Genomic DNA, 16,168 nt, shown 5'->3' with positions numbered 1-16,168 from the left:
TTGTAGGAAGCCAACCTCCATGTGCTTGCAGGGCTGACTCTGCTTGTAAGTGGGGCTGATTGGTGGGCGTGAGGGTGCCTTGGGCCTCTTGTGGCTCAGCAGCGGGGACACAACCAGGCTTGGCAGTCTCACAGTCATGTGAGGAACTTGGTAAAATCATTAATAAATGGAAAGACTTCCCCGTCCAAAAAGTCTAAACTGTTCCTGGTTTAAGACTAAAATGAAAATTGATATAAAATGTCATTCCCATCTAGGACCTGTGATGAGGAGAAAATTAGTTTGGTGTCATTTTAAATACCAAGATAGCATGACACAACGTGGGGTTGTGAGGTAGCTTGGATATTTTGATGGAAGAGGCTTGGAAGTTGGAGCCTGATGCCCACAGTCCTGTCCCAAAACCACATGTATCATTTTTAGGTCTATACCAGCCACTTTCAACAAAGACCATCCTCTAGTACGTGCACCGGTGCACACAGACACCTTCCCAAGATGTCCTTCTCCTGAGAGACTTCCAAAAACCTGATTTTTCTTCAGCTGAGAATTAAAAGATTATATAGACCTTGTTTGCTTATGCAACAACTACTGATCATGAAATATAATCTGAGGTATACTTCTATTTTAAATATATATATATATATATATATATATATATATATATATATTTATTTATCTGAGAGAAAGAGAGAATGAATGAGCAGTGGGTGGGGAGGGTCAGAGGGAGAGAGAAAGTCCCAAGCAGACTCTCCGCTGACCACAGAGCCCCAGACAGGGCTCCATCTCAAGACCCTGAAATCAAGACCTGAACCGGAATCAAGAGATAGATGCTTAACCAACAGAGCCAATCAGCTCCCACCTGCCCTGAGATAGATTCCTTTATGAAAACTGTGTGTGTGGAGACAGTGAGGTTGCTTCTCCACTAGGGTAGGAAATGGCAGGGCTTTTAATTTCAGAGAGAAATATCCCTGATGGTTTATAACAAACAATGGATTTACAAGGAATGTTAAGCCTTGAAGGAACAGAAGCTGTACTCTACTGATGAGTTTTCTCAGAGAACATCTGCTTCTGATGTACAGGGATGTAGCCATTGGCTCTCATAGTACCTCTAGACGTTGGCCCCGAAGTCTTAGCTGCTTAGGTTTGAATGAGCCAAAAGCATCCCTTATAAAAGATCTTTTGAAATGTTTTATTATTTCATAAGTTTTCAACACGCTCTATGGGATGAATGTTTAAAACATGAGGAAATTGTTATATTATAATTAAATATCAAAAAGTATAAATTTACATATAAAATATGATATCGTCTGTCAAAACTGCGATGAAAGAGCAGTCACTGGATTGTATCCCAGCAGACTCCTGATACAGAGACCACGGTTGTCCAGGGAACCGAGTATTAATTGTATTTAATCTGTTTAAAAACTGAGTTGATAGCAGCACTCTAATCGAATCTAGATTTCTGCCTACTGTTACATTTCTTTCTCATTCAGAGTGATGTGTTTCAGATACATGTTCCACTCCAGGACGATTATGTGTGTCAGAGCTCTCAGCGTGTCAGAAGCTATCAGTGACAATTGCTGACCCTCCGCTTACGCCTCAGATGAAACAGACATGGATGTTTGTTCACAAGAACAGAAGAGAAATTTATAGCGCTTAGAACAAATGCATATATGGACTAACCTGAACAACCAATCATCACAGAATAAAACTAGGAATCTGAAATATCACATGAGAAAACGCTATTCTAAAAATCTGATTTGCAAAGTTTTGTTTTTGTTTTAATATTCACACTTAATACTTAAAACACTTAATACTTAATAAGCACACTTAACAGTATAAAAAACCACCTAACAAACAAGGCATAGAACTGATAGATGGACAGATCCCACAACAGCATCCTGAGTCAGACCTCCAGGGTTCATATCCAGATGATGTTGCCGAAATTCTTATGTATGCAGAGTTCTTTCCCCATCTGTAAGATTGAGATTTTTACACTAATGAACTCATGGGGTTGTTTGCAAGGTTTATGAAACAATCCATGTAACATTCTTCGCCTCCTAGAGTATACTGTTGCACTCAACAAGCTAGCTAACTATCACTGTTGCTATCTTATTGATTTACTTTGGGTCACATGAAAATGGCTGACATACGACAAACTCTCAGCAATCAGAATCATATTATTGTTTCATTGTGTGTTGTTTCACAATTGAAAGGGCACCTTACCCATAGAAGTTCAGTTAAGCTTCACATGAACTCTGCAGACTATATCGGTATCAAATCCAATTTCGGAGACTCTAAGTGTTCTTATCCCAATGATTGTCTGCCGGCGAGGATAGGAAACACAACTTCCTGGAAAATTAAGGAGCTCTCTCTAAACAGCAGCTCAAGGGCAGCAGCTCAGAAATGAGAAGTCACCGTAACTAGCTGGCATGGTTTCTGCTACATAATAGAAGGCTCATGTTCCCCCATGAATGAGGCCACTGGAACTAAATTATGGAAATGAACTGGGGATCAAGTTTCCTCTATTCAGTTTCTCAGAACTCTTTGTACACCAAAGGGAGACCTCCTAAATCTTGCATTAGAACAGTCAGGCAAGGAGGAAGAGGAGTACCAGGCTGGGAGCAGACAGGCCTGGCCTTCCTTCCTGCCTCTGACACTCTTTAGCTGACCTATCTTGAAAGGGTTATTTTATACTGACTCAAAATTCACATTTTCCTATCTGTAAATGTATATGGCAGATGTTGTTTCTTATCTCTTGAGTTTGCGACAAAGACTAAATAATGTCACTTGTGCCAAGAGCTTAATGTAATGTGTAGAACATATTAACTACTCCGTTACTAATAATCCTCACGGTACTGCTTATATTTTGTAGCTCAAATATGTACAAATATAAGAATGAGGGAACTGAAAAGATCCAAGAGCCACCAGTCAATAAACAATGACACAAAACAAGATATCAGCATATCCCCGCACGCTACATGGCACGGGGGACCTCCAGTCCAAGGGACACCAAAGTCCTCAGGACACCCAAACCTGGCTGTCACCTCCCCTGTCCCAGAAGTGATCCTGTAAATGGGCCTGGCTATGGCCTTCACAGTGTTCAGACCAACTTATGAGATGGTGAAAGACTTTAGGGCCCTATTTCAGGTAGTTGGAGGATGTGAGAAAAACATGGGGAAAAGGAAGCTGTGTTCATTTTTCTTGGATCACCCCATTTAATACCAATCCAGTGGGATAGTTCCTGCTGCTCCCACCTTACTCACGGGAAAACTTGGGTCCTGAAATTGAGGAACAGAATGATATGCTAGTACAAGGATGACTTGAGATTTGACTGCTAGTGTGGGAAGCATCCAAATAGTAGCAAAAAAATGCAGAAAGTTGGGGTTTCAAGGTGAATTTCGAGAAGCAAGGTGAGTATTTACTCGTTCAACAAAGCTCTGCTTGGCCCACCTTGATGGCCGTGACACCTCATCTGTACCTCTTCCCTCACACCTCTAGCTCTGCTTGAGGCTAGTTTGCTTGTATGGGCTCCCTCCACCTCCAAGCCCAGGGTTGGATCCTGAGGGCTGGGCTGGACCAGATGACCCAGATCCCCCAAGTGTCTGATGGCAGCATGTCTAGATGTAACTGTGACCAGGGGAAAGCTCAGAGTCAGAATATCTTACCAGAGGGCAGTCAGGGGAAAGTTATGAGGTCAGAAGACATAAACATTAGGACAAGGTCAAAGACCTGGACAGGGGACAGGGAAAGTGCTGGGTCTGCAAGTCCAGAGATGAGCAAAGGGCAGACTGGTATTCTTGAAGGGGAAGAGTGCCAAGCTACTCAGAGACACCATTCACCCCCACCCTACCTCACTGTGTCCTACCCCGTGTGATGATGTCCAGGTCTCTGTTTCATAAGTCAAAAACCCACCAGATGGCTCATATGAGATGCCCAGCTGGCAGGTGGCAGCACAAATTTCTTAACTCATTTTGCCCTCCCCAAAACAACATCTTCTGCCTGCATTATTTTCTCTTCCAAACTCTGTAATTTCTCTTAGTGAAGCTATCAGCTTCCCTGTCACCAATCAGTCACGTGAACATTTCCTTCATTTCATTCTACATTCAAATATTACCCAATTTCTCGGCTTTCATCCAGGCACGGCTCTAGAAACTGGCTTCTTTCTGCCCCTCCCAATCCCATAATTCCAGCTCTAGACTGTGACGTAGTCTAGGCCTTGAGAGCTGGCTGGACATGCACAGGCTCTTCCCTCTCCAGTTCTAGTCCCTGGGGTGGTCTTGCCAATGGTCACCTGCAATCACATCCCTTCCAGCTCCTCCTCAGTCCCTGGGCTCCCCCTGCCTCTCAGCCTGAGGTTCTAAGCTACAGTGTCACACCATCCTGTCCAGGAGCTGCTCCAGGCTCAGCCGCGCTTCCTGTATCACTCGCCCATGCAGCAAAGCTCTAGCACTTCCCCAACACACCAAGACCTTCATGCACTTGCCTATGCAAGCCACTTTCTGTGCCTGGAACTGCTTTCCCTTGATATGATGGTAGGATGCTTATCAGACACCACGCTCAGTCCCCAACTTACTGTCTTCCTTAATTTAGACAATCCTCTGGGGTACCTACTTTTTTTTTTTTTTTAAGATTTTATTTATTTATTTGACAGACAGAGATCAGAAGTAGGCAGAGAGAGAGAGAGGAGGAAGCAGGCTCTCCGCAGAGCGGACAGCCCGATGCGGGGCTCGATTCCAGGACCCTGGGATCATGACCCAAGCCGAAGGCAGAGGCCTTAATCCACTGAGCCACCCAGGCGCCCCTGGGGTACCTACTTTTATCTCGTTTTCACACAAATGAAATTACAGAGATAGAAAGATTGAGTAGATTCTGCAAGGTCATAGCTAAGACGCAGTGTGGGCCAGACTCCAACCTTAGCTTTCTGGATCACCAGAACTTTCTACAGCTGGAAATCTCCTATGCACCCTTCTATGTTGACATCAAATAACATCTCTGGAAAGCCTTTATCTAGTGCATAGGCAAAAATGTTCAATTCTGTCTTCTGCTCTCAAAACATTTTGCTCCTTTTCCTATTATGTTTATCATATTGTATCATATTTATTTTTGCATATTTACCCCTATTAGATGTATTTATCCCCTACTGGAAGGATTTCAACCTACTTAGTCTTACTGGAAATCGTCCAGATCTCCTGACACTGAATAATCAATACATGTTTATTAAGGTGAACGAATGGATAATTGAATTGAGAGAGAAATTTAAGAAAAACATCAAGTATCATTCATTTAAGTTCTTATTTCTCTAGATCTGGTGCTGCTGATTAGAAGTTTCATGTTTTTCCCTTTGTTTCCCATTCCCTGGCTCTACATACCATTCTCTGGCTTTGCTTGGTCCTTTTTAGAGATGATCACTTTTTCCCTATTCTCAGAAATTAATAAAAGATTGTACAAAAAGAATATATATATGTGTGTGTGTGTGTGTGTGTGTGTGTGTATTTAAATCCAGTGTAAGTAGTAATGCTGATGTCAGAAGAGACCTGTGTTGGGTGAAGTTGATGTTTGACCCAGAAACACCAAGAAACTGACAAATAGCGTTAAAACCCTGCCCCTCCCTCCTGCTGCTCTTACTACCGCCCTTAACACACCCTCCTGTGCTTTGTCTCTGGCCAGTGCCACACCTCACTCTCAGAATGGCCCTCTTTCCCAGGGGTATAAAGCACACTCCCTTCTGCTTCAAAGAACTCAGGAAGGTCCATCTCCTCCGCCCCAGGAACCCGTTCCCACCGAGAGCTCGGATGGCAACTCCCTGGCTGCTTCATGGGAAAAATGACTCATACTTGGAAGTGGGAGAATTCTCTCATTCCAAAACCCCAAATGATGGCTATTCTCCTTGGTATAAACAATAATTTGTGTGTTCATCCAGTGGCCTTAGAGACAGGATGTACAGTCATCTCGGAGTTTCTAGGCTCCTCTCTGCAGCTAATACTGTTTTTAATTTGTTTGGATTGAAAGTTCCTAGTGGGCAAGGATTATATTTGTCAAGTAACCACTCATCTTGGATGGCGGCTGAACAGCCATAATCGGCAGGCCTCGACTGTGCAACGTACTACCTTGACTCCCTCTTGTGCTGTGGTATCTGAGAAATCGTTGAATATTTTGTGATAGGATCTGTGAGGTGTTATTTAGCTAAATACATTTTAACCTTGGGTTCTGGGAAGTATTTTATACTGACCCACCCAATTTTCCTACAAAGTAACCATTTCCTGAGCGGCAAGATTGCTGCTCTCTCTATTATGGTAACCTAGGCATGAATTGCTGAAGTCAGATATTTTTAAGATGAGAAGGAGAACTGGGATCACAGAACCACCGCTCATATGAACACAAAATAAATGTCTTCCTGCAATGGAAAGTAATGGAAAGAGGAGTACACAGTCTGCCAAGTTCATTTACTCCTGTCTTTAAAGAGCAGGTGCAAGGCCAGCTGGCTGTTGCCAACACCTGTCTACCACATGATCACAGCGATGATTAAGTGCCTATCTTAATAACCCACAGATAGTGTTAGTAAAGTAAAAACAATTGATGATAAACATCTTAAGGGGTTGAATTCTTATGTCTTTGTCCCTGAAATGCTGATGACAGAGACAAGATTTACTCAAGATATTTGACTCCGACATTTCCAATAGGGACAGGCAATTCTTGAAAAGGAGATGTTCTATTGCTTCCAGAGTGTTCTTCCAGGTTTTCCCACTACCCCAGGATTCCACTGGGTTGCAGGGCTTTCATCTGCTAAATCCCTCCTGCCCAGGACCAATGTTCTGGATAGCATTACTAATATTATAAATTTATATTATATTATATTATATTATATTATATTATATTATATTATATTATATCATATCATATCATATTTTATATTATATTAGTTAACCTGGGCTTTAAAATCACACTATGGCATGTAAAACATTGGGAGCGCATGTGCAAATGAATATAACGTGGTTTAGAGAGCATCTGGCATCCTGTAAGCACCAGACACATCCAGGCAGTTACAGCTATCCCATTATTCCTACTTCTTCAGAGAAAACGGTGTGTTGAGGCCATGCAAACACTGATAGTGCACCGCTGGGGACCAGTCCCCATCCCCGTGACCACCGACATGTTCCAGGAGAGACACTTGTGACAGCTCTCCTTATACTCCTGGGAAATCATGAAGAACAATGTTGACCTTCATGAAACTAAACATACTTTATAGATCAAAAGCACTCAGATTTCTCACCTGATTTCCGAAACAGATGTTTTACTTGACACCCACCGCTGTCTAACCCAAGATCTCTATTCACTCCCCTGGATTCTAATCCTGAGCAGAAAACCCTGACATAATTCACATAAGAACGTCATTTCTACTACTCTCTCCACTTTGACTCTCAGGCATGTGCTGCTTGTTTATAGGGATTTCTCAGCTTGCCTGGCAGTCTGACGTCCTGTTTAAATGCCCACCATTTGAAGAGGAAACTGGAATAAACTTGGGACACGAGGCCTATTAATGCCAGCAAAGTGACTACCCCACTTCTCAAGGGCAGAAGATGCTGGAAGACACAATTGCACCGAGAAGACTTCATGTCAGCATAGACGTACACAGGGATCCCATCTCATCTTCCCTGGTTCACGGCTCATTTACACCTGTGTCCCTTTCACTCTCAACAGGGTTGGCTTTCGATAATACCTTATGAGCTCACTATAATTACAATAAATGGTGATTGCATTTCCTCTGAATTATTAATTAAAGACCAAACTATGGACTATTGTCTCTTTTAAGGAAGGTAATAGAAGTATATGATCATTCTCGGCCAGATCCGGCAAAAATCATTTGGTTAAATATTGATCGAGCGATTGTGTAAGCCTCAATTATCTGGAAATTCACTGCTTGGAACACGTGTGTCCCACAAGTTGTTACATTAATGAGGTGTTACTGTAAAATGTTCAGATTTTGCTATCAGTTTCCTTAATCGTAAATTTGTGATTACGCTTTTAGGTAAGCATTATTGCTCACTCGGCTTGCATACGTCATTTTTGTTCCTCATGACTCTTCCTAGCCTAATTTTTGTCCCTGACTTTTAACGTTCCTCCAGACTTCAGCTTTTTCTGGGATCCTCACTGTCTTACACCGAATAAAACCATTTCATACAAAGCCGTGCTTAACAGAAGGCCAGCATATTGTTGGTTTTCTGTAAATGTTACATTATAATGACAAAAACACAAGTTATTTTGGAGAGAAAATAGCTAATCTAATGTCCCATCTGGTTTCCAGGAAACATTATCCAGGAACATTTCCCTTGAACATGCTAAGTGTCTTCGCTGGTGAGCAGGGTCGATTTCAGCTTGATCGTATTAGTTTTACTTCTTTTTCTGTCACTTTTCTCCCGCTTCAAGTACTTTAAATTTCCGATTACTGTACAATTTATGGCTTGTTGAAATATTCTGGCCCGGTTGCCTTCCCCCTGTCTCATCTGAAAGGTTACATACGGCTTCACGTGATGCCATTCAGGGAAGGAACTGCTCACGGAGGCTTCTGCAAACACAACTGCATGTTTCAGGTGGTGTTACTTTTAGAAACTGGGGATGGTTTTGGGTTCCACGGCCCACCCTCCACCTGCTGCATCTTTCTCCATTGGACAATCATAAGACCAACAGAAATCTGACAGACACTTTTAAGGATTAGATTTTTTTCAGTGCAAGACATGGGAAAATTATAACTACGTTAAGTAACGCCGATCAAGATAACAATGATGGGGCATTTCCACTGAGCTAAGAAAAATCTAGAGTCTGTAGTATTCTACTGCTTCTTTACCCTCTGTGATCAGTATAATTGTCCTTGCCTTCTAAAATTAATGTCACATTTTTGGTTTTATTTATTTGGGTCCTTTCTCTTTTCTTTTACATAAGTCTGGCCAGAAGTTGATCAATTAATTTTTTTTGAAGAACCAAAAAAAATCCTACTTTCATTGATCTGTTCTAGTTTTTTTTTTTTTTTTAGTTCCTGTATCACTTACTTCTGCTCTAATCTTTATCATTTCCCTTCTTCTATGGGCTTCAGGCTTCATTCATTGTTCTTTTTCTAGCTCCTTTAAGAATAAGGTTGGATTGTTTGAGATTTTTCTTGCTTCTGGAGGTAGACCTGTATTACTATATACTTCACTCTTAGGACTGCTTTTGCTGCACCCCAAAAGTTTTGGACCACTGTGTTTTCATTTTTCATTTGTTTCCCATCTATTTTTTAGTCTTTCTTTGATTTCCTAATTGACCAATTTAAAGTGGAAATGTCACCAATAGCCAATTATGGAAACAGCCCAAGTGGCCATTCACTGATGAATGGATAAAGAATATTCCATGCAAAATGGAATATTATTTAACCATAAAAAAGAATGAAATCTTGCCATTTGTGAGGACATAGATGGAGATGGAGCTGTAGAGCATTATGCTTGAATGAAATAACTCAGTTGGAGGAAGACAAATACCACACAATTTCACTTTTATGTGGAATTTAAGAAACAAATAAATTAGCATGGTTGGGGGGGAGACAGAGAGAGAGGCAAATCAAGAAACAGACTCAACTATGGAGAAGACACTGATGGTCCCCAGAGGGGAGGTGGGCAGGAGATGGGGGAAATACATGATGGGGATTAAAGAGTACACTTGCGATGTATGGAAGTGTTGAATCACTATATTATACACCTGAAACTAATATTACATTCTATGTTAACTACCCAGAGTTTATTTTTAAAAACCAATAAAATTTCTAAGAAAAAAAATGGATGTAAAATTTTATTTCAGCAGAGTAGGTAAAAAACAATTACGTTTTGATCCTAATCAAGAACCACCATGTATTTTTACAGAGTATTAATTTTTTTTAATAGTGGTAAAATATTCTTGGTATAAAATACACCACATTTGCCATTTTTAGATGCTAAAAAGTTCATTATTGTTAAGTACATTCACATTGTTATGAAACCAATCTCCAAAAAATTATTTTTGTCTGAAAAAACTTGTGCTCTATGCCCATTAAACAACTCTTCATTTCCCCCTCCTCCAGCCCCTGGCAGCCATTTTACTTTCTATTTCTCGGAATTTGATTTCTTTAGATGCCTCTGATAAGTGGAATCATACAGTATTTGTCTTCTTGTGACTGGTTTGTTTCACTAAGGTGAAACCTCAAGCTTCCTCTATGTTGCAGTGCCTGTCAGAATTTCTTTTCTCTTTAAGACCAAGTAATTTTCCATCGGATGTACAGGCCACTGTTTATCCATCCATCTCACAATGGACATTAGGTTTGTTTCCACGTTTTGGCTGCAATGAATGACACTGTTTTGAATGTAGGTACCCAAATATCTCTTCACAATCCTGTTTTAAACTCTTTTGGTTGTATACCCAAAAATGGACTTGCTGGATCTTCCAATAACTCAATTTTTTTTTTATTTTTTTTGTTTGTTTTGTTTTGTGGAACCACCATACTGTTTTCCACAGCAACTGCATCTTTTTACATTCCCACCGACAATGACTGAGGGTTCCTTTTCTCTGCATTCCCACCAATAATTGCTATTTTCTTTTTCTTTCTTTATTTCTTTTTCCTTTTCTTTTTCTTTTTCTTTTTTTTTTTTTTAAGATTAACCATACTAATGAGTGTGAAGCAAGATCTCCTCATGGTTTTATTGGCACTTTCCTAATGATTAGTGATGTTGAGAATCTATTCATGAGCTTGTTGATCATCTCAATGTCCTCTTTGTAGAAATGTTTATTCAAGTACTTTACCTATTTTAAAATCAGGTTATTTGGGTTTGTTGTTAAGTTCTAGGGGTTCTTTATATATTATTGATATTATTAACCCCTTATCAGAGATATCATTTGCAAATATTTCCTCTCATCCCATAGGTTGCCTTTTTACTATTGATTGTGTCTTTTGATGTTCAGGTGTTTTTAATTTTGATGTAGACTAATCTATCTCTTGTTTACTTTTGTTGCCTGTCATGCACATCTTGAGAATGAGTGATATTCATAGGAAATAAAAGACTTTCCTAATGTCATACTAAGATACAGAGCTCAAATTTGAATCCAAGTCTATCTACTGTGGAATCTCGTATGCCTTTTATTATACTTCTTGACTTCATAACAAAATTAAAATATATAGGAAGCTACCATGAGGGTATCAAATGGAAGAAAATTTGAAGACGATATATATGTAGTTGTAGGAACTGAGAATGGACTCATGAAAGAGAACAGAAAGGGAAAAGACAAATATGAGTCACATGGGTGAGAGCAGAAAGAAGTGAGTTCAAGAATGTTCACTGCAACTTTACTTAATATAACAGAATTTTTTTCTACTATTCTGCAATAGGGTAGATTAAGTATATTTATTGACTTGAATATAATGCCACTGATAAAAATTAGGTTATAGGAAACCCAATAAAGGGGGCTGTTGATGGATACTTTCCCTGAACCCATTCAGTGCACCCCTTGTGTTATAGTCTTTATCATGGGATTACTCACCCACATTACCGCCACTGTTATCAACACACCTGCCCCACTTCTCACACACCAATCAGCATGCTTCCATCCCCCTTGCCACAGAGACTGGCTCAGCAAGTAAGCTGACGTAAGCCGCTAAGCCCAAGGTGTCCGAAACGCAAGACTGTGGACACAAGGATTATTCATGCATGGTCATGAAACCTGTGGTGGACTGATCAGATGAAGAAATTACTCTTACTTTCTCAGTCACATGAACTAATTATTTCTTATTGTCTAACCGAGTTTGTGTCACTGTCTATTGCTTGTAACTGAACACACAAAATAATACAGAGTATGTGTATTATTTTTCTTAATATGACATATAAATTAAGATAGAAAAAAGACTGGGGTGCATGGGTGGCTCAACGGGTTAAGCTTCTGCCTTCGGCTCAGGTCATGATCCCAGGGTCCTGGGATCGAGCCCCACTTCGGGCTCTGCTCAACAGGGAGCCTGCTTCCTTCTCTCTCTGCCTGCCTCTCTGCCTACTTGTGATCTCTGTCTGTCAAATACAAAAATAAAATCTTTAAAAAAATTTTTTAAAAAGATAGAAAAAAGACTAAAAATATACATAGCAAAGTGTTAATACTCCTAGAGGAGGGGTGATGTGTAATATTTGGGTATTTTTCACCTGTATTTCAAAAGTATTCAACATTAAGAACACATTTATTTTCTAATTAGTGATAAAACCAACTTTCTGCTGGAACATTTGTGTCCCCCATACTTTACAAATATTAGCTAATTTATTTATTACAATAAATAGCTTTATTTAATAAAATTAACTTAATTATTGCAACAACACTGTGAAATAATTTTAGAGTCTGGAAAACTGAGACATAGAAAGGTAAATTAGCTTACCTACGGTTTGCTCAGCAGGCAAGTTAGCAGTGGTAAACGGGGACCCAGGTGGTCTGGCTCCTTGCCCTACATTTCAGCTCATTTCTTCTTTTTAGTTCCAGTTATCTCCCTGAGCTAGATGCCCATATTGGTCCCCAGAAGGTTTTATCACAGTTTCCCAGTGAAAGCAGAATAAACAAAAGTGTTCCTAGATGTGCCTGATAAATAAAATGTTCTCTCTCTTGCAATTGTGAGGAAAAGGGTTAACTTTAAAAATATATATATTTTTTAAGATTTTATTTATTCAACAGACAGAGATCACAAGTAGGCAGAGAGGCAGGCAGAGAGAGGAGGAAGCAGGCTCCCCACTGAGCAGAGAGCCTGATGCGGGGCTCGATCCCAGGACCCTGGGATCATGACCTGAGTTGAAGGCAGAGGCTTTAACCCACTGAGCCACCCAGGCGCCCCTTAAAAAATATTTAAATTTATCAAACATTACTAGATTTACTAGATTATTTTATCAAAGACAGCCTTGTGGCTCTGTGGTTAGAGATTGGGTCAAACTTGGAGGGGCTTCCAGAGAGAAACCTGTTCTGTGGTCTGGAATGGGAATAACCAAGCGTCCAGGCATGAAAAACCATCTGAGTAGGCAGTAAACAATCAACAGGGATCATGGAGACAGAGCCGGTTAGGGACAGCTAATCTTAACAGGGTTCCTGCCACAGGTAAAGGGGTCTCATGCCCAGGATGTTGACATCTAGTTCCAGAAAGGACAAACGAGACTATCAAGAGGAAGTTAGTACCTGAGTAATGGGTCCCATGATGGCTCTCAAGAATGTTGCTCCAGCATAGAGAAATGAGACAGCTAGACAGCAGCACTGCAGAGAGACAGGCAGAATGTGTATGTGAGGTTAGGAATGAAGTAAGTTAGAGGCTCCTGAGCTCAAAGCAGTGCTGGTAACAGCTGTAGTCAGTCCAAGAGATGGTTACTGGGCATACTTCCCTCCATCCATATAAGGTGGGAACGGTAGCCAGTGCTTTTGGGGTTCAGAACTGGGGGGCTTGAATGTGTTCTCATCACTTTTTGTCAAATATCTTATGGAGTTCTCAAGGATAGGAATGGTGTCCCTCACCCCTGGCTTCCCTTAAATAAAAGTCCCATTATAGGGATGACTGGGTGGCTCAGTTGGATAAGCATCTGCCTTCAGCTCAGGTCATTATCCCAGAGTCCGGGAACCAAGTCCCACATCGGACTCCTCACTCAGTGAGGAGTCTGCTGCTTCCTCTGCCTGGTCTACCTGCTGCTGCCCCTGGATGTGCTTTCTCTCTCTCTCTTTCCCCGACAAATAAATAAATAAGATTTTTTTAAAAGAAGTCCCACTTTACTGATTTTGTATGCGATAAAACAAAAGGATGGAATAACCATTTCCCCTTTTTAGGACACCAAAAATAGGCCTTCTGAGACCTTTGTTTATTCCAAGTATGATAAACTCTCTCCCCTATCCCCCCAGACTTGATATCCAAGTGTTTACTGCTCAGGGGACAAGACGGATGTACAGCCTTATTCCCAGTGCGTTCATCATTTTCCAAGATAACTCATATATGTAGTTGATCTTTTGATTTTGAGGCTCTCCTGCTTTCTTACATTTCTCAAGGGATGTGATCACTAAAGAGCTCAGTTTCAAACAGACTGGTAAAATAACATCCTCTGCCCTCAAAGGCGAGAGGGACAGGTCTTTGATCACAGAGTTCACTGAAGGAGGAAGAGGTGCCTTAGGACGTGCTTAGCATACAAGGGTCAGAGGGAAGAAGAGTGATCAAAACCAGGCAAAGCGTCCAAGTGGACACCCTAGTCCATCTGGGGTCTCCCGGAACACGGAGCCCAAGACCCTAACCAGCAGTGTACGGACCTTCTGGAAGGACATTTGTAGGTGCATACTCTTCACATTCATCTATAACCAGCACAACCTAACCTTGATTTTCCAGCTACTAATGCAGCGCCAAGGCAGAAAATGCTGTGTTTATTTTGGCTAAAAGCAGTGAACTGTTTTTTGACAGCTTTTAGTGTAAAATCTCAGGAAATAAAACTTTAGGGCTTTTTTAGAAATGGGTTTTGGTGGTAATAATTTTTGACCTTGGCTTTTCAACTCTGTAATGTGTCTCCGCGTTCTTCCCTGTAAAAAGCTTTTTATTCCAAGGTTGGCTATACTGTGGGTACTGGAGAAATTCCGGGCAGGGGTTTAATATAGGCAGCTGGTGGTAAAGCCCTTTCAACTACTCAGAGCTGAGGGAGAATCCAACTTTTTCCACCTAAACTGTTCCCTCCCAGCCCCTTCCTTGCAAATCACCATCACTTTCTATGCTCCCTGCTGCTCCCGCTGCCAGCCAGCTCCCCAGGAACACGCCTTTCTGGAAATGAGGCTATGCTCTTATTCTCCTATATTCACCTACGTTCTCATTTATTGCTCAATTTTAAAATTTAATAGCATTGCCTACATTGTTCTTATGCTTAAGGGTTTTTTGGTTAATGAAGTACACTACTGAGTTCTCATTTATAACCATTTTTTTTAAATTAATGAAGTGTCCTTTATGAGTAAATCAAGTTGAAGACAAATATTAGGTGAAAACAGTACAAGTTTAAGAAGATAGGGAGAAATATGTGGCTGTGTTATGACTGAAATTTGGGCAAGGTGCAATAAAACCTGAATGTTCACTGGGTGGAGAGAAAAACTAATGATAATGAACAAAATGGGTTCAGAGAGTTTAAGAGTCACTCGTGCAGGGCCACTTACCCCATGTTCCAGGCAAGTAACTCAAAATACAGTCTCAGGTTTATGTTTCTCCAAGCTTGTGCTGGGCAGCGTCGATGCCCAGGACCCAGCCTCCTTTCGGGTTTTCCTTTGTAGGAGTTATTCATTTCCTTATAGTGCCTGATAAAAGAAGATACCTCCTTATTAGTTTCTCATGAGAACTAGGGTCTTCCTTCTGGTCTGCTCTGAAGGTTTTCCTGCCGTGCCAAGTAGGGGGAGTGTCTGTCCTAAGCTGCACAAGTTTGGAAGCAGTATATGGGGGAGCCACAGAATCCTAGAGGGGCACAGAGTCTCTGGGAACTTTACCATTAATAAAGAAAAAGGGAGTGACTTCCATCTTTTTTTTTTTTTTCAATTTAGAATTTAAACTTAATTCTCACCACACAGAGAAGAGAGAGCTGTCAGAAAATCAATGAGAAATGTCACCTTGGAGCTGGACAATTGCTTCCTACCTTCCCTGACCACCTTGCCATTCTTCTCATTTGCCTGTTTTTCTTTTCGTCTATCAGTATCTTTTCTGTTCAACGATGTATCATCTATTTGCATGTTAATCACTTTATGTTAATTCTGCTCTAATACCAAAAAACATACATGGGTTTTCAGGCATCCAAAACCACAATACATGTAATTGGCCACAAAATTGCTACCAAATACAATGAATTAGAAAGTTACTGAGTATTCACCAGATTCTATTAAATCTAATTATCTGAGATCCTTTGAATTACAATGAGATTGTTCATAGTTAAAGTCACGGAGTAGTGCGTAGTTAATTTGTTAATTTCTAAAATGCTCCTAATTTTACATGGTACTATTACTGGCTTAACTAGTCATAGGGTAAATTTACATCCTGTTCCCACTAAGGCGAGCTCTGCAGGGAAGGCGACCATGCCTACTTCTGTCCTCAATGTCTTTATTCTGTAGAACAATTGTCAACATGAAGGGAGCGTCACAGGCCCCTGGGCGGGGCGTTGGTGGG

Source organism: Mustela erminea, chromosome 15, assembly GCF_009829155.1.
Source record: "Mustela erminea isolate mMusErm1 chromosome 15, mMusErm1.Pri, whole genome shotgun sequence".
Lineage (NCBI taxonomy): Eukaryota > Metazoa > Chordata > Mammalia > Carnivora > Mustelidae > Mustela > Mustela erminea.
Note: the sequence above shows the minus strand (reverse complement) of the source record.